The sequence below is a fragment of the Staurois parvus genome, unplaced genomic scaffold (genome assembly GCF_062004578.1).
Source record: "Staurois parvus isolate SC_StPar_1 unplaced genomic scaffold, SC_StPar_1.0 ptg002112l, whole genome shotgun sequence".
NCBI lineage: Eukaryota > Metazoa > Chordata > Amphibia > Anura > Ranidae > Staurois > Staurois parvus.
The window spans coordinates 5,440-26,375 of record NW_028319908.1 but is presented as its reverse complement, the minus strand read 5'-3'; positions in this window follow the sequence as shown (position 1 = coordinate 26,375).

The window sequence follows — 20,936 nt, the reverse complement described above, 5'->3', positions numbered from 1 at the left end:
GGGGGGGGTAAAACTGCGAATCAAGGAGATCTGATCGCAGGGATATAATTTTCAATGTTCAGATTTGGGGCTTTCAGCCTCCGTTCAATACCTGCGCACTTTGCTTCTTTTTGATGCGTTTTTACCGCGTTTTGTTCAGCTTTTTTTTTAAAGCCCGGGTTCACACTGATGGGGTCCGGCACAACCAGGGGCGGACTGACAACTCATGGGGCCCCCCGGGCAATAGGGGATCATGGGGCCCCTGTGTCCTCGCCCACACTTAAACCACACCCATAAAAGCCTATGAAAGGTACCAGGGGCATCTCATGGGGCCCCCTACTGACCCCGGGCCCTCAGGCAGCGCCCGAGTTTCCAAATGGTCAGTCCGCTCCTGGGCACAACGCATGTGATTCGCACAGGAACCGCACCGCACGCCTGTGCAAGTCACATGCGATTTCTGTGCGGTGTATGCAATTGTATGGCTCAAATCGCACCAGAGGAGCGCAGGACACTTTTTTTGGTCACCCATGCGATCCGATTCCTTACATCGCACCGCATTTTGCGAACTGATTTCGGGGTGCAGGACCCTTTTTTATTTGTCACCCATGCGATCCAGTTCAATACATCGCACTGCGTTTTGCGTTTTTTTCACCTTTTTTATTTTTTTTTTAGCCCTGTTTTTAGCCCTTTTTTAGCAGGAATCTTTTTTTTGTCACCCATGCGATTTGATTCCGCACATCGCACGGCGTTTTGCGTTTTGTTCAGATTTTTTTTTTAGCCCGGGTTTACACCAATGTGGTGCGGTAGATCGCATGTGATTCGCACAGGAACTGCGTCACACGCCTGTGCAAGTCACATGCGATTTCTGTGCGGTGCAATTTGTATGGCTCAAATCGTACCAACCTCCGCACCAGAAGAGCACAGGACACTTTTTTTGGTCACCGATGCGATCCGATTCCTTACATCGCACCACATTTTGCGAACTGATTTTGGGGTGCAAGACCCTTTTTTATTTGTCACCCATGCGATCCAGTTCAATACATCGCACCGCGTTTTGCGTTTTTTCTGCTTTTTTTTTTTTTTTTAGCCCTGGTTTACACCATTGCGGTGCGGCACATCACATGCGATTTCTGTGCGGCGTATGTAATTTGTATGGCTCAAATCGCATCGAAAGAGTGCAGGAGTCTTTTTTTTTTTTGTCACCCATGCGATCCGATTCCGCACATCGCACCGCGTTTTGAGTTGTGTTCAGCTTTTTTTTGTTGTTTTATCCTGGGTTTACACTGATGTGGTGCGGTACATCGCATGTGATTCGCACAGCAACCTTACCGCACGCCTGTGTGCGGTGCAATTTGTATGGCTCAAATCGCACTGCCTCCACACTGAAAGAGTGCAGGACACCTTTTTTTTTGTCACCCATGCGATCCGATTCCGCACATCGCACCGCGTTTTGTTCAGCTTTTTTTTTTTTAGCCCGGGTTTACACCAATGTGGTGCGGTACATCGCATGTGATTCGCACAGGAACTGCGTCACACGCCTGTGCAAGTCACATGCGATTTCTGTGCGGTGTATGTAATTGTATGGCTCAAATCGCACCAGAAGAGCGCAGGACACTTTTTTTGGTCACCCATGCGATCCGATTCCTTACATTGCACCGCATTTTGCAAACTGATTTCGGGGTGCAGGACCCTATTTTTTTTGTCACCCATGCGATCCAATTCAATACATCTGCATGTTGAGCTTTGTTCATCTTTTTTTTTTTTTTTAGCCCTGGTTTACACCAATGCATGGTGATTCGCATAGGAACCGCACTGCACGACTGTGCAAATCACATGCGATTTCTGTGTGGTGTATGTAATTGTATGGATCAAATCGCACCGCCTCCGCACCGAAAGAGTGCAGGACGCCCTTTTTTTTTTGTCACCCATACAATCTGATTCCGCACATCACACCACGTTTTGTGGGTGTGTTAACTAAAAGCACACACCCACAGCGGTTCGTATGAACGGGGTGCGATTATGATGCGGTGTTGGAATCGCACAGGAACCACTGCGAAATACGCACCGCATCAGTGTGAACCCGGGCTGAACGGATATATGGTCCAATTTTGCATTGGTCAGCCCGGGTTCACACTGATGCGGTGTGGCACATCGCATGTGATTCGCACAGCAACCGCAGCGCACTCTTGTGCGAATTACATGCGGTTTGTGTGCGGTGCGATTTGTACGGCTCAAATCGCACCGCCTCCACAGCGAAAAAGTGCAGGACACTTTTTTCGTCACCCATGCGATCCGATTCCTCACATCGCACTGCGATTTGCGAACTAATTTCGGGGTGTAGTTAACTTAAAGTACACACCCGCAGCGGTTCGTATGAACGGGGTGAGATTATGATGCGGTGTGGGAATCACACAGAAACCACTGTGAAATCTGCACCGTATCAGTGTGAGCCCGGGCTGAAGGGATATATGGTCCAATTTTGCATTGGTAAGCCCGGGTTCACACACAAAAACGCAAAACGCACCGCAGAAATGAATCAAATGCAAACTGCATACACACACATCATGGGTCGCATGCCACAAGAAATGCCGGGAAAGAAATCCCCAACACTTTTTTAGCCCGGGTTCATGCTTTCACGATTTCAAAGCCATGGGTCAGTGCGATTTCATCTTTGGCTTTCCTGACATCGGTGCGACTTCATGCCCAGATGTCTATGCAAGCCGCAATCACTGACACCATATGGAGCTCTATTCCTCCCACTGACACCAATGATGGGACACTATTCCTGCCACTGACACCAATGATGGGACACTATTCCTGCCACTGACACCAATGATGGGACACTATTCCTGCCACTGACACCAATGATGGGGCACTATTCCTCCCACTGACACCAATGATGGGACACTATTCCTCACACTGACACCAATGATGGGACACTATTCCTCCCACTGACACCAGTGATGGGGTACTATTCCTCCCACTGACACCAGTGATGGGGCACTATTCCTCCCACTGACACCAGTGATGGGGCACTATTCCTCCCACTGACACCAGTGATGGGGCACTATTCCTCCCACTGACACCAGTGATGGGGCAATATTCCTCCCACTGACACCAATGATGGGGTACTATTCCTCCCACTGACACCAGGATGGGGCACTATTCCTGCCACTGACACCAACGATGGGGCACTATTCCTCCCACTGACACCAACGATGGGGCACTATTCCTCCCACTGACACCAACGATGGGGCACTATTCCTCCCACTGACACCAACGATGGGGCACTATTCCTCCCACTGACACCAACGATGGGGCACTATTCCTCCCACTGACACCAACGATGGGGCACTATTCCTCCCACTGACACCAACGATGGGGCACGATTCCTCCCACTGACACCAACGATGGGGCACGATTCCTCCCACTGACACCAACGATGGGGCACGATTCCTCCCACTGACACCAACGATGGGGCACGATTCCTCCCACTGACACCAACGATGGGGCACTATTCCTCCCACTGACACCAACGATGGGGCACTATTCCTCCCACTGACACCAACGATGGGGCACTATTCCTCCCACTGACACCAACGATGGGGCACGATTCCTGCCACTGACACCAACGATGGGGCACTATTCCTGCCACTGACACCAACGATGGGGCACTATTCCTCCCACTGACACCAACGATGGGGCACGATTCCTCCCACTGACACCAACGATGGGGCACTATTCCTCCCACTGACACCAACGATGGGGCACTATTCCTCCCACTGACACCAACGATGGGGCACTATTCCTCCCACTGACACCAACGATGGGGCACTATTCCTCCTACTGACACCAATGATGGGACAGTCTCTCTTCCAATGACACTTTCCACCCCCACTGTCCACAATCCTGCTCCCCACAACCACGGATGGTGTCCTGGGGGATTTCCTCCCAGATCTGGACCAGGGCATCACTGAGCTCCTGGACTGTCTGAGGTGCAACCTGGCGGCGTCGGATGGACCGAAACATGACATCCCAGAGGGGTTCTATTGGATTTAGGTCAGGCGAGCGTGGGGGCCATTCAATGGTATCAATTCCTTCATCCTCCAGGAACTGCCTGCATACTATCACCACATGAGGCCAGGCATTGTCTGCACCAGGAGGAACCCAGGACCCACTGCACCAGGAGGAACCCAGGACCCACTGCACCAGGAGGAACCCAGGACCCACTGCACCAGGAGGAACCCAGGACTCACTGCACCAGGAGGAACCCAGGACCCACTGCACCAGCGTAGGGTCTGACAATGGGTCCAAGGCTTTCATCCCGATACCTAATGGCAGTCAGGGGGCCATTGTCTAGCCTGTAGAGGTCTGTGCGTCCCTCCATGGATATGCCTCCCCAGACCATCACTGACCCACCACCACAACGGTCATACTGAACCATGTTACAGGCAGCAGAACGTTCTCCACGGCTTCTCCAGACCCTTTCACGTCTGTCACATGTGCTCAGGGTGAACCTTCTCTCATCTCTGAAGAGCACAGGGCACCAGTGGTGGACCTGCCAATTCTGGTGTTCAGTGGCCAATGCCAATCCAGCTCTATGGTGCCGGGCAGGGAGCACAGGGCCCACTAGAGGACGTCGGGCCATCAGGCCACCCTCATGAAGTCTGTTTCTGATTGGTCAGAGACATTCACACCAGTGGCCTGCTGGAGGTCATTTTGTAGGGCTCTGGCAGGGCTCCTCCTGTTCCTCCTTGCACAAAGGAGCAGATACCAGTCCTGCTGATGGGTTAAGGACCTTCTATGGCCTTGTCCAGCTCTCCTAGAGGAACTGCCTGTCTCCTGGAATCTCCTCCAAGCTCTTGAGACTGTGCTGGGAGACATCAAACCTTCTGGCAATGGCAGGTATTGATGTGCCATCCTGGAGGAGTTGGACTGCCTGTGCAACCTCTGTAGGGTCCAGGTATGGCCTCATGCTACCAGTAGTGACACTGACCCGAGCCAAATGCAAAACTAGTGAAAAACAGTCAGAAAAGATGAGTAGGGAAAAAAATGTCAGTGGCCTCCACCTGTAAAACCATTCCTGTTTTGGGGGTCGTCTCATTGTTGCCCATCTAGTGCACCTGTTGCTAATTCCATGAACACCAAAGCAGCTGAAACTGATGAACACCCCCCTCTGCTACTTACCTGACCAGATCCATATCCCAGGAGTGTCACTGACTTGATGCTAGACTCGGATTACAAAGTCTTCCTTTCATTTTTTTTGTAGTGTAGAAAGAAAGAAAGCCAAAAAAAAAGAAAAGGAAGGCAGCCGTCACATCTAAAGGGAAGCTGCAAAATATGATATTTCTGGGGATGGATACAATGTATGTACAATGGGTGATAATAATAATGGAGGTTCAGGGATTCGATGGCACAGTGCAGCTCAGGGATGGCAGGGACTGCGGCGGAGATGCCGCCGTGATGGCGAGCCTCTGTAATACGCGGTGTATGGGGAGCAGGTTTTGGGGGGGCCCCCCGAGCTCCAGCCGTCACCCAGGCCGAAGCGTGCGTAAGTTGGGTGCGCACAGCCCTGATCCTATTATCCATGAAGTGACGGTCCCCTTCAGCTGTTTCTCCGCTTTACTCTCACACACAAAAGCGTCCGGGAAAAATCTGATTAACCAGCTTTCTGCCGGCTGAGGGGGGGTGAACTGGGGGGGGGGGGGGGTTGTGGCCCCTGATCCTGCGTGTCGGTGCTTTAACCATTCAACATGCAGAGAAAGGGAAATATATAATCCGTGCGCAATTTATAGGACATTAGAGGAGGAGGTTCTGCTTAAAACTCCCTTTAATTCAAATTAAAAGTTGCTTGGGGGGGGAGGGGGCAAAGCCGACGTCCCACACGTCACAGCGGTGTCAGATGAGCGAGGAGGGACTTTGGGGGTCCCGGCGCCCCCCTATGAGGGAAATATCACCCGCCCCAGGGGTGGACATTATACATGATATGTGTACATTATTTAGTACTGAATGTATTGAAGGATCTGGGTCACCTGACCTTCTCACTTCAATTCTATCCATCCCGTCCTTCAATTTCCTTCCATGTAACAATCGTAATTCTCTAAGGAAGTGGTCTCCAAACTGTGACACCAACAATGGGGCATCATTCCTGCAACTGACACCAACAATGGGGCATCATTCCTGCCACTGACACCAACAATGGGGCATCATTCCTGCCACTGACACCAACAATGGGGCATCATTCCTGCCACTGACACCAACAATGGGGCATCATTCCTACCAGTGACACCAACAAGAGGGCATCATTCCTACCAGTGACACCAACAAGAGGGCATCATTCCAGCAACTGACACCAACAATGGGGCATAATTCCTGCCACTGACACCAACAATAGGGCATCATTACTGACACCAACAATGGGGCATCATTCCTGCCACTGACACCAACAATAGGGCATCATTCCTGCCACTGACACCAACAATAGGGCATAATTCCTGCCACTGAAACCAACAATTGGACATAATTCCTACCACTGACACCAATGATGGGGCACTATTCATCCCACTGACACCAATGATGGGGCACTATTCCTCCCACTGACACCAATGATGGGGTACTATTCCTCCCACTGACACCAATGATGGGGCACTATTCCTCCCACTGACACCAATGATGGGGCACTATTCCTCCCACTGATACCAATGATGGGGCACTATTCCTCCCACTGACACCAATGATGGGGGACTATTCCTCCCACTGACACCAATGATGGGGCTCTATTCCTCCCACTGACACCAATGATGGGGCTCTATTTCTCCCACTGACACCAATGATGGGGCACTATTCCACCCACTGACACCAATGATGGAGCACTAATCCTCCCACTGATAACAATGATGGGGCACTATTCCTCCCACTGACACCAATGATGGGGCACTATTCCTCCCACTGACACCAATGATGGGCACTATTCCTCCCACTGACACCAATGATGGGGCACTATTCCTCCCACTGACACCAATGATGGGGCACTATTCCACCCACTGACACCAATGATGGAGCACTATTCCTCCCACTGACACCAATGATGGGACACTATTCCTCCCACTGATACCAATGATGGGACACTATTCCTCCCACTGACACCAATGATGGGACACTATTCCTCCCACTGACACCAATGATGGGACACTATTCCTCCCACTGACACCAATGATGGGGCACTATTCCTCCCACTGACACCAATGATGGGGCAATATTCCTCCCACTGACACCAATGATGGGACACTATTCCTCCCACTGACACCAATGATGGGGCACTATTCCTCCCACTGACACCAATGATGGGGCACTATTCCTCCCACTGACACCAATGATGGGGCACTATTCCTCCCACTGACACCAATGATGGGGCACTATACCTCCCACTGACACCAATGATGGGGCACTATTCCTCCCACTGACACCAATGATGGGGCACTATTCATCCCACTGACACCAATGATGGGGCACTATTCATCCCACAGACACCAATGATGGGGCACTATTCCTCCCACTGACACCAATGATGGGGCACCAATCCTCCCACTGACACCAATGATGGGGCACTATTCCTCCCACTGACACCAATGATGGGGCACTATTCCTCCCACTGACACCAATGATGGGACACTATTCCTCCCACTGACACCAATGATGGGGCACTATTCCTCCCACTGACACCAATGATGGGACACTATTCCTCCCACTGACACCAATGATGGGGCACTATTCCTCCCACTGACACCAATGATGGGGCACTATTCCTCCCACTGACACCAATGATGGGGCACTATTCCTCCCACTGACACCAATGATGGGGCACTATACCTCCCACTGACACCAATGATGGGGCACTATTCCTCCCACTGACACCAATGATGGGGCACTATTCATCCCACTGACACCAATGATGGGGCACTATTCATCCCACAGACACCAATGATGGGGCACTATTCCTCCCACTGACACCAATGATGGGACACTATTCCTCCCACTGACACCAATGATGGGGCACTATTCCTCCCACTGACACCAATGATGGGGCACTATTCCTCCCACTGACACCAATGATGGGGCACTATTCCTCCCACTGACACCAATGATGGGGCACTATTCCTCCCACTGACACCAATGATGGGGCACTATTCCTCCCACTGACACCAATGATGGGGCACTATTCCTCCCACTGACACCAATGATGGGGGACTATTCCTCCCACTGACACCAATGATGGGGCTCTATTCCTCCCACTGACACCAATGATGGGGCACTATTCCACCCACTGACACCAATGATGGAGCACTAATCCTCCCACTGACACCAATGATGGGACACTATTCCTCCCACTGACACCAATGATGGGACACTATTCCTCCCAATGACACCAATGATGGGGCACTATTCCTCCCACTGACACCAATGATGGGACACTATTCCTCCCACTGACACCAATGATGGGACACTATTCCTCCCACTGACACCAATGATGGGACACTATTCCTCCCACTGACACCAATGATGGGACACTATTTCTCCCACTGACACCAATGATGGGACACTATTCCTCCCACTGACACCAATGATGGGACACTATTTCTCCCACTGACACCAATGATGGGACACTATTCCTCCCACTGACACCAATGATGGGGCACTATTCATCCCACTGACACCAATGATGGGGCACTATTCCTCCCACTGACACCAATGATGGGGCACTATTCCTCCCACTGACACCAATGATGGGGCACTATTCCTCCCACTGACACCAATGATGGGGCACTATTCATCCCACTGACACCAATGATGGGGCACTATTCATCCCACTGACACCAATGATGGGACACTATTCCTCCCACTGACACCAATGATGGGGCACTATTCCTCCCACTGACACCAATGATGGGGCTCTATTCCTCCCACTGACACCAATGATGGGACACTATTCCTCCCACTGACACCAATGATGGAGCACTAATCCTCCCACTGACACCAATGATGGGACACTATTCCTCCCACTGACACCAATGATGGGGCACTATTCCTCCCACTGACACCAATGATGGGGGACTATTCCTCCCACTGACACTAATGATGGGACACTATTCCTCCCACTGACACCAATGATGGGACACTATTTCTCCCACTGACACCAATGATGGGACACTATTCCTCCCACTGACACCAATGATGGGACACTATTCCTCCCACTGACACCAATGATGGGGCACTATTCCTCCCACTGACACCAATGATGGGGCACTATTCCTCCCACTGACACCAATGATGGGGCACTATTCCTCCAACTGACACCAATGATGGGGCACTATTCCTCCCACTGACACCAATGATGGGACACTATTCCTCCCACTGACACCAATGATGGGGCACTATTCCTCCCACTGACACCAATGATGGGGCACTATTCCTCCCACTGACACCAATGATGGGACACCATTCCTCCCACTGACACCAATGATGGGGCACCATTCCTCCCACTGACACCAATGATGGGACACCATTCCCCCCACTGACACCAATGATGGGGCACCATTCCTCCCACTGACACCAGTGATGGGACACCATTCCTCCCACTGACACCAATGATGGAGCACCAATCCTCCCACTGACACCAATGATGGGGCACCATTCCTCCCACTGACACCAATGATGGGGCACTATTCCTCCCACTGACACCAATGATGGGACACCATTCCTCCCACTGACACCAATGATGGGGCACTATTCCTCCCACTGACACCAATGATGGGACACTATTCCTCCCACTGACACCAATGATGGGGCACTATTCCTCCCACTGACACCAATGATGGGGCACTATTCCTCCCACTGACACCAATGATGGGACACTATTCCTCCCACTGACACCAATGATGGGGCACTATTCCTCCCACTGACACCAATGATGGGACACCATTCCTCCCACTGACACCAATGATGGGACACCATTCCTCCCACTGACACCAATGATGGGACACCATTCCTCCCACTGACACCAATGATGGGACACCATTCCCCCCACTGACACCAATGATGGGGCACCATTCCTCCCACTGACACCAGTGATGGGACACCATTCCTCCCACTGACACCAGTGATGGGACACCATTCCTCCCACTGACACCAATGATGGGGCACCAATCCTCCCACTGACACCAATGATGGGGCACTATTCCTCCCACTGACACCAATGATGGGGCACTATTCCTCCCACTGACACCAATGATGGGACACTATTCCTCCCACTGACACCAATGATGGGGCACTATTCCTCCCACTGACACCAATGATGGGACACTATTCCTCCCACTGACACCAATGATGGGGCACTATTCCTCCCACTGACACCAATGATGGGACACTATTCCTCCCACTGACACCAATGATGGGACACTATTCCTCCCACTGACACCAATGATGGGACACTATTCCTCCCACTGACACCAATGATGGGACACTATTCCTCCCACTGACATCAATGATGGGGCAATATTCCTCCCACTGACACCAATGATGGGACACTATTCCTCCCACTGACACCAATGATGGGGCACTATTCCTCCCACTGACACCAATGATGGGGCACTATTCCTCCCACTGACACCAATGATGGGGCACTATTCCTCCCACTGACACCAATGATGGGACACTATTCCTCCCACTGACACCAATGATGGGGCACCATTCCTCCCACTGACACCAATGATGGGACACCATTCCTCCCACTGACACCAATGATGGGGCACCATTCCTCCCACTGACACCAGTGATGGGACACCATTCCTCCCACTGACACCAGTGATGGGACACCATTCCTCCCACTGACACCCATGATGGGGCACCAATCCTCCCACTGACACCAATGATGGGGCACTATTCCTCCCACTGACACCAATGATGGGGCACTATTCCTCCCACTGACACCAATGATGGGACACTATTCCTCCCACTGACACCAATGATGGGGCACTATTCCTCCCACTGACACCAATGATGGGACACTATTCCTCCCACTGACACCAATGATGGGGCACTATTCCTCCAACTGACACCAATGATGGGACACTATTCCTCCCACTGACACCAATGATGGGGCACTATTCCTCCCACTGACACCAATGATGGGACACTATTCCTCCCACTGACACCAATGATGGGACACTATTCCTCCCACTGACATCAATGATGGGGCAATATTCCTCCCACTGACACCAATGATGGGACACTATTCCTCCCACTGACACCAATGATGGGGCACTATTCCTCCCACTGACACCAATGATGGGGCACTATTCCTCCCACTGACACCAATGATGGGGCACTATTCCTCCCACTGACACCAATGATGGGACACTATTCCTCCCACTGACACCAATGATGGGACACTATTCCTCCCACTGACATCAATGATGGGGCAATATTCCTCCCACTGACACCAATGATGGGACACTATTCCTCCCACTGACACCAATGATGGGGCACTATTCCTCCCACTGACACCAATGATGGGGCACTATTCCTCCCACTGACACCAATGATGGGACACTATTCCTCCCACTGACACCAATGATGGGGCACTATTCCTCCCACTGACACCAATGATGGGACACTATTCCTCCCACTGACACCAATGATGGGACACTATTCCTCCCACTGACATCAATGATGGGGCAATATTCCTCCCACTGACACCAATGATGGGACACTATTCCTCCCACTGACACCAATGATGGGGCACTATTCCTCCCACTGACACCAATGATGGGGCACTATTCCTCCCACTGATACAAAGATCAGGCATGGTTTACTCCCATTGGGCACAGTCCGAAGGACAGTAAACTGGTCCTTTTTGTTAGAAAGTTTGGAGACACCTTCATGAGATTTGTATCCTCTCCCCAAAGGCAATCTGACTAAACAATTATAAGATGTGCAAGTGGGGCGATTAGAGTGTAAGCTCCTCTGGTGCAGAGATTACAGTTCAATGTCCTCTGTACAGCGCTGCAGTATATGTCAGAGCTATATACATGTATAATAATAATAGTGTGTGACTGGGGGGGGAGGGGGCATTAGAGTGTAAGCTCCCCTGGTACAGAGATTGCTCTCTAGCTATCTTTTCTTCTCCTCTCCTTGTCTACAGGACTTGTCCAGAGCCTCTCCCATCCTCTGGAACTCCCTACCCCAATCTTGTTATCCTCTACTCTGTCCACTTTTAGGCAATCCCTGGAAACTCCTCTCTTCAGCTAACAACTGAATCGTATTCCTCCTACCAGTTCATCCCCCCCAGTTATTACCTTTTGTATGACCAGCCCCTCCCTCTTAGACTGTAAGCTCCCAGGATCAGGGCCCTCCTATCCCTATGGAATTGAACTGTATTGTTGCTGTATTGTCTCCTATTATATTGTAATGCGCTGAGCAAACTGTTGGCGCCATAAATCCTGTATAATAATAATATAACAGTGTGTGACTGTGGGGGAGGGGACATTAGAGTGTAAGCTCCTCTGGTACAGAGACTGACGTGACTGTGGGGGAGGGGACATTAGAGTGTAAGCTCCTCTGGTACAGAGACTGACGTGACTGTGGGGGAGGGGACATTAGAGTGTAAGCTCCTCTGGTACAGAGACTGACGTGACTGTGGGGGAGGGGACATCAGAGTGTAAGCTCCTCTGGTACAGAGACTGACGTGACTGTGGGGGAGGGGACATTAGAGTGTAAGCTCCTCTGGTACAGAGACTGATGGGACTGTGGGGGAGGGGACATTAGAGTGTAAATTTTTTGTTTATTAAAATCTTGCAAACAAAAAACATCATAAAAATCATATTTACATATATACAGAATAAAATATGTATAATTAAACAAAACCAGCTTACTTCAGCAAAATAACAAATCCTGACCGTCACCTAAACACCCCCTCAGGCTAAGAAACGATTAAACATTCACCCCATACATTCACCCCATACATTGATCCCACACATTCATCCCATACATCGATCCCATACATCGATCCCATACATCGATCCCATGCATGCAGCCTTTCTTCAAAAATCTGATGTTACAAAATCTAGGGGACGTGAAAGGACAGAAAGAGAAGCCACGCCCCCAGAGACTGACAGACAGCAGCTACAGGGACCTGACATTCCTCCACGCCTTTGTCCAGGCTCCCGGCCGCCACCTGTCCTTCTCAAGACCCCGAATCTTCCCAACCTCACCCAGAATGTTGTGCACCACCACCTCTGCAGGAAGGACTTTTTTGCGAATGGAAACCTGACACCGTGCATTCCACGTGTAGTAACGGACTACTAAGCTAACTAGAAAAAGTGTCTCAAAATCAAAATCCCAGTGAGTCTGAAAGGCTCCGTAAGACCACTCCGCGTAACTCAAGCGGGAAAGGAAAGGGATCCCCAGAGCCCCACCCACCCGCTTGTAGACTTCTATATTGAAGGGGCACTGAAGCAAGAAATGGTCCATCGTCTCCTCCACCCCACCGCACTCCACTCTTGGACAACCACGGTTCTCCGCAGAGCGATGCTTCAGGTTGCCCTTCACATAGAGTCTGCCATGGAACGAGAGCCAGGCCAAATCCCGAAACTTTAAAGGGATTCTCTCCAGATTCATCAAACGCAGACCCTCCCTCATAACCGGGCCTGGGCAATCCCTCAAGGCCAATGGCTCGCTAAAGGCAGATTCAACAACCCTCCTCTCCAGGGCCTTCCTAGGAAGAGATTTAATTTCCTCCGCCGTCACTCGCCATTGCCGAAGCATTTTCAGACACGGGGCAACATAAGCCGGGAGCTTACCATGTTGGACCCTCAGGCTTTTCACTGGCCCACCATTCTCCCAGCTCCATAGAAAAGGCCTAAACCAGGACTGAAAAATACCAACCCACCCAGGCGGTTCCTCTGCCAGCATGCTACCAAAATTATGTTTCAAAAACATCAGAGAAAAGAAAACCACCGGGTTGACCATACCTAGGCCACCCATCCGCCTGGGAAGGTAGGTTACAGACCTCTTAATGAGGTTCAGTTTGTGCCCCCATAACAGCTGGAAGAAACAACTGTAGATCCTCGCATAGAGAGACACTGGCAAAACACAGACAAAGCTGACATACAGAAATACCGGGATCAGGTAAGTTTTAATCAGGTCAATCCTTTCCCTGTAAGAGAGTTTCCAATCCTTCCAGCTGGCCACCTTGGCATCGGCATCTTGTAGCCTGCTTACCCAATTTGCAAGGCCGTAATCACCGGGACCAAATCTGATGCCTAATACTTTAATTTCCTGCTGGGGCTCTGGGAAGGCGTCCGGAAGGGTAAAGCCTTCTCCATCCTCTCCCATCCAGAAAACCTCACTCTTATCCTGATTGATCTTTGAGCCAGATGCCTCAGCATACTGTTCCATCACCGAGACCACCTCCTCCACCTCCTGCCTCAGCATACTGTTCCATCACCGAGACCACCTCCTCCACCTCCTGCCTCAGCATACTGTTCCATCACCGAGACCACCTCCTCCACCTCCTGCCTCAACATACTGTTCCATCACTGAGACCACCTCCTCCGCCTCCTGCCTCAGCATACTGTTCCATCACCGAGACCACCTCCTGCCTCAGCATACTGTTCCATCACCGAGACCACCTCCTCTGCCTCCTGCCTCAGCATACTGTTCCATCACCGAGACCACCTCCTGCCTCAGCATACTGTTCCATCACCGAGACCACCTCCTCCACCTCCTGCCTCAGCATACTGTTCCATCACCGAGACCACCTCCTCCGCCTCCTGCGTCCCGGAGATGAAAACAGACACGTCATCAGCATAGGCCACGACCCTCAGAGGGGGCTCCCCAGGAATGCCCAAAGGAACTCCACACAACGGTCCGCTCTCTAACCTCCGAATGAAGGGATCGATTACAAACGCATATAGCAGAGGACTCAAAGGACACCCCTGACGCACACCTGAGCCAACCTCAAAGGGTCGTCCAATCCAACCATTCACAAGCATGAAGCTTTCAGCCCCTCTGTATAAGGTCTTTAGCCAATCGATAAAGCCCCCCTCCAGGCCATACTTGCCAAGAAGCAGCCATAGATACTCATGATTGACTCGATCAAAAGCTTTGGCCTGATCCAATGCCAGCAGGAACTTTCCCCAGCCTGCAGCCCTGCACCGCTCCAGGGCCTCCCGGACAGCTAACACCGCTGAAAAAGTGCTTCTTCCCTGAACCGAACAGTGCTGATGGCGAGAAAGTAAATTGCCCGCAACAGACGATAAACGCCAGAAAATAATTTTTGCCAATATCTTCCTATCAACATTGAGAAGGCTAATGGGCCGCCAATTCTCAATTCTCGAGGAATCCTTACCCTTTGACAGAAGAATCACTGCAGATTGTTGCATGGAGGGAGAGAGCGAACCCTCTCTCAGACAGCCATTAAACACCTCCACCAAATATGGGGCCAGAGTCACCTTAAAGTGCTTATAAAACTCGGCTGTCAATCCGTCTGGCCCAGGCGACTTCTTCATGGCAAGCTGATCAATAGCTTTCACCACCTCATCTGCCGTGATGTCCTCTGTCAAACTCACAAGAGAACTGCCATTTCCCAGTCCTGGAGTAGAGTCCAGAAAACCCGACATGCTCGCCCGATCGAGGTCCCTCCTACCCAGGACTCACAGGAGAACTGCCATTTCCCAGTCCTGGAGTAGAGTCCAGAAAACCCGACATGCTCGCTCGATCGAGGTCCCTCCTACCCAGGAGGTCAGCATAATATGACCTGGAGGTTTCCAGGATCCCTGACTTGGACTTTGTCAGGGAACCCGTACTGTCAACCAGGCCTACAACTGACTTAACTGCTCTACCTTGTTTGCAGTTCTGGTAAGGGTCGGGCGAGTGATATTTCCCATAATCCCTTTCCAGAACCAAAGAGGCATGCCTGTCATATTGACACTGCCTGAGCAAGAGTTTGACCTCAGAGATCGCTTCTGGATCTCCATTATTCGAGACAAGCCGATCGAGCTTCCTCCGCAGACGCTGGTAGGTGACATACTTATCAAGCTGTTTATTCCTTCCTATGGCCTTGAAAAACCCAACGATCCTTCGTTTTGTAAGCTCCCACCACTCGGACTTACTGCTGCAAACGTCCATGATTGATACCTGTGCCTGAAAAAAATCCTCAAAGGATTGACTCACCTTCTCATTGTCCAGGAGTGCCGAATTCAGCTTCCAGGTACCCCTCCCCTTAGGTGGTGTATCGGGGCCACTCAGAGTCACAGACAGAATACAGTGATCGGAAAACTCTACCGCCTGACACACTGGTGCCGAGAAGGCGGAGTTCCCCTTTAAAAAAAACCTATCTATTCTACTCTGACTGGAACCTCTCTGAAAAGTGAATCCCGTGTCATCTGAGCAGCAATGAATGTGCACATCAACCAGACCTGCCTCTCTAGCTATTTTGTTTAAAAAAAACCCGTCACAGTCCAGCCTGACTCCGGTCCCTCTCCTGTCCTTAGTCCTAGTGACGGTGTTAAAGTCACCACCGAAGACAACTTGCTGGGCTGTAAAAAGGAAAGGCTTGATCTTCATGAAGAGGCATTTCCTGTCCCATTTTGTCTGGGGCCCATAGATGTTAATCAGGCGCAGGTCCTGCCCCCCCATGGAGACGTCTAAGACCATGCATCTCCCCATTTCTACCTCAATAATCCGCCGACAGGTTACCATGCCGGAAAAAAGTACCGCAACTCCAGTGTAAGGCTCGGCCGCAAGAGACCAGAAGGAGGGGCCGCGCCTCCACTCCTTCTTCGCCATATGAACATCCCCCAAACTGGACAACCTGGTCTCCTGCAAAAAGAAAATGTCAGCATCAAACCTGCTGAGCAAAGATAAGGCCATGTTACGAGCGCTTACTGATTTTATGCTGGAGACATTAATGGACGCCACCTTCAAAGGAGTGGGAACCGCCATCAGGATGATCGAGGTACCCGTTTCTTAGCCTGCTTACCCCCCTCCCTACTTGGAGACCCTACACGCTTCATAGTCCTCTGTGATTCCTCCTCCATGGAAACCAGAGACTCATCCCCTGAAGATCCCTCATCCTCCACCTCAGATAACACTTCAAATGTGTTTGACACCTTCACCCTCCCAGGGTCAGGTACAGGCACATCCTTCTTCCGCTTCTTCTTCCCAGACTTCTTTTTTGCCTCCAACCACTCCATATCATCATTTGATAAACCGGACCGCAAAGCCCCCTCCCCTTCCCTTCCACCATCACCAACAACATCATCCACCCCACTCTCTCCACTCACCACAGCAGTCCCCCCAACCTTCACCCCAATACCCCCACCATCATTCACTCCACCCCCCAGCGCCTCACGCGCTCTGACCCTCCGACGCCGGGGAGGGGGGGTCGGTGCAACCATACACATTGGTCCAGTTCCCTCCACAGCCCCCACTACCTCTGGGGAAACTGACACAGGAGGATCAGACACAACATCCACGGACACTGACTCAGGGGGCACAACACAAGGAGATGACACATTAGAGGGACCATCAGACACTGGGACCACAGGGACAGAGACATTGGGGACCCCTGGCCCAGCCTCCCTCTCCTCTGCCTCCTCCATGTCCAGACGAAAAAACTCTTCCACCAAAGCTGACTGGTTGTGCATGGCCTCAGGGCACCGGTTGTACAAATGGCCAACCTTATCACACAGATTGCACCTGATGATGTTACAATCCTTAGCCAGGTGCCCCAGATCCTGACATAGGGAGCACTTCATCTCTGGACATGAGGAGGCCAAGTGACCCCGAGAACCAGATGCCCCAGATCCTGACATAGGGAGCACTTTATCTCTGGACATGAGGAGGCCAAGTGACCCCGAGAACCAGATGCCCCAGATCCTGACATAGGGAGCACTTCATCTCTGGACATGAGGAGGCGAAGTGACCCCGAGAACCGCACTTATTGCAGAGCTTGGGCTGTCCAGGGTAGAACACCACAATCCTGTCCTTCCCAATGAAGGCTGAGGAGGGCAGATGCTGGACCACATTCCCACACACATACAACCTCATCTGCACCGACCACCCACCAGTCCATATCCCTCTCTCATCCACAATCTTCTTCAGGGGTGCAAGTAGCTCCCCAAATCTCCTCAGCCAGACAGCCAAGTCAGCCGAAGGAATTGACTCATTCCGTACTAGAATGGTGACCGTCTTCACTAGAGGTTGGCGTGAGACAACCTTTGGGACGAGTCCCCTCCACTCCGGCAGACCCTTATACATGTGTTCATACTTCTCCCAGAATATATCCAGAGACTCGGGGCGCACAAAGGACAGATCATATTCATAGGATCCTACAGGGCTGATCAAGGCGAAGATGTCATCCGCCCTAAACCCCATCTCCAAAATCCTGTCCACCACCGACATCCTGACCGGGGGAGCACCCCCACCTTCCCACCTGAGCTGCACCAAATTCCTCCTCCTGAAGGACAGGGGTGCAGATGGCAGACCTGCAGCAGACCTCCCCCCAGAGCTGACAGCATGATGTGACCCCCTCCTCCCAGCCAGAGCCCCAGCATAGGTCTTATTTGCAGCATTAGTTGTAGTGGACCTTAAAGCTGCACCCTGCCCATTGGTTGCAGGAACCTCAGAGCCCCCGCTCTGCAGACCACCATCAGAGGCAGCAGCAGTCACTCCATCCACCAACACACATGCATTCCCCTTTCCAGCATTGCAAGCACTCTTATCCATATGTTTCCTTTCACTCGTGGCACTACTGCTCCCAGCAGACCCACTCACACCAGATGCTCCTGTCTCCCCCTCCCCCAACATACTCCTCTTAGGCAAAAGCCTTCCACTCCTGGTCACTCTCCCCTGGGTTTCAGCATCACCTTTCAGAGTGCTGCTGACAATTTCCCTCCCACCATTTTCTGCTGCATTTGCAGCCATCAGCAGGGATTGTCCAGCAAGTGTGTCAGATCCCCCCTTTACCTTCCCCCCAGCAGAGTCCACAGTCACAGGGTTCCTGGTATCAGAGTCCACAGTCCCAGCAGAGTGCAGTCCTGCAGGCACAGCAGCCATCTTCCCCGCAGAGCTCTGTGCACACACAGGAGGATTTCCCTCCAAAACACTGCAGTGCACATGGCTGTCCACACTGGAGTCCAAACTGGCACTTTTAATAAAGCGTGGCTTTTCTGTTTTTTTCTCCTTTACAGGACCAGGTACAGAGTCCTCACCGTCATCTTCATCCTCAGAGTCCTCAGAAAAGCGGAAAGTTCTTCCAATTAGGGAAGACTCCAATTCCTCAATGTACTTTAGCAGCCCTCCGCCATATTCCTCTACCTCCTGTGCTGATCCTCCAGCTTGCTGTGGAGGGAGGGAAGCAGAGGCTGACATTTCCTCCAGGGAAGCAGATCCTGAGGTGGATGGGATAGCAGGGGCAGCATCCAGGACCCCCTCCTCGCTCTCCACCCGTACTGCCACCGCCGATGCTGAATCCTTACCGGAGTCTCCCTTCATCTTCCGGAACCTTTCCTCATTCCGGAACTTTTCTCTGAAAGCTCCGCTCTTCTCCTTCAGCGTCTTTACCAGATTCTGCTGCTTCTTAATGGCGACCTCCAAACCCTTCATCTCCGGCTTCATGCTCTGCCTCTTGCTGCTCCATGACTTGTCATGGAGAACTTTCTTTTTCTTGTAGTCAGTTTTCAGACTCACCAACTTTTCCTCCTCCTTTGTGATTCTCACCAGATAATCAGCAACCCGCTCTCTAAAGACAGGGAGGGATTCCCCACTTTTAGGGCCACAGCCAAGGTCTTCAGGTGCTGGTAAAGTATGGGAAGGCAAGCTGGGTCCCTCAGGGGGAGCATGGTCTGAGCCTAGCCCAGAAGAGGCCATGTTTCTGGGGCCAGGCGAGCAGGCCTGGCCCCCTAGTGTCTGGAGAGGGAGAGCAACTGCAGCACAACCTCTCTGGTGCAGAGTGGAAGCTCCTCTGGTGCAGAGATTACAGTTCAATGTCCTCTGTACAGCGCTGCAGTATATGTCAGAGCTATATACATGTATAATAATAATAGTGTGTGACTGGGGGGGGGGGGGGCATTAGAGTGTAAGCTCCCCTGGTACAGAGATTGCTCTCTAGCTATCTTTTCTTCTCCTCTCCTTGTCTACAGGACTTGTCCAGAGCCTCTCCCATCCTCTGGAACTCCCTACCCCAATCTGGTTATCCTCTACTCTGTCCACTTTTAGGCAATTCCTGGAAACTCCTCTCTTCAGCTAACAACTGAATCGTATTCCTCCTACCAGTTCATCCCCCCCAGTTATTACCTTTTGTATGACCAGCCCCTCCCTCTTAGACTGTAAGCTCCCAGGATCAGGGCCCTCCTATCCCTATGGAATTGAACTGTATTGTTGCTGTATTGTCTCCCGTTATATTGTACAGCGCTGAGCAAACTGTTGGCGCCATAAATCCTGTATAATAATAATATAACAGTGTGTGACTGTGGGGGAGGGGACATTAGAGTGTAAGCTCCTCTGGTACAGAGACTGATGTGACTGTGGGGGAGGGGACATCAGAGTGTAAGCTCCTCTGGTACAGAGACTGATGGGACTGTGGGGGGCATTAGAGTGTAAGCTCCTCTGGTACAGAGACTGACGTGACTGTGGGGGAGGGGACATTAGAGTGTAAGCTCCTCTGGTACAGAGACTGATGGGACTGTGGGGGAGGGGACATTAGAGTGTAAGCTCCTCTGGTACAGAGACTGATGGGACTGTGGGGGGGGGGGCATTAGAGTGTAAGCTCCTCTGGTACAGAGACTGACGGGACTGTGGGGGGGGGGGCATTAGAGTGTAAGCTCCTCTGGTACAGAGACTGACGTGACTGTGGGGGAGGGGACATTAGAGTGTAAGCTCCTCTGGTACAGAGACTG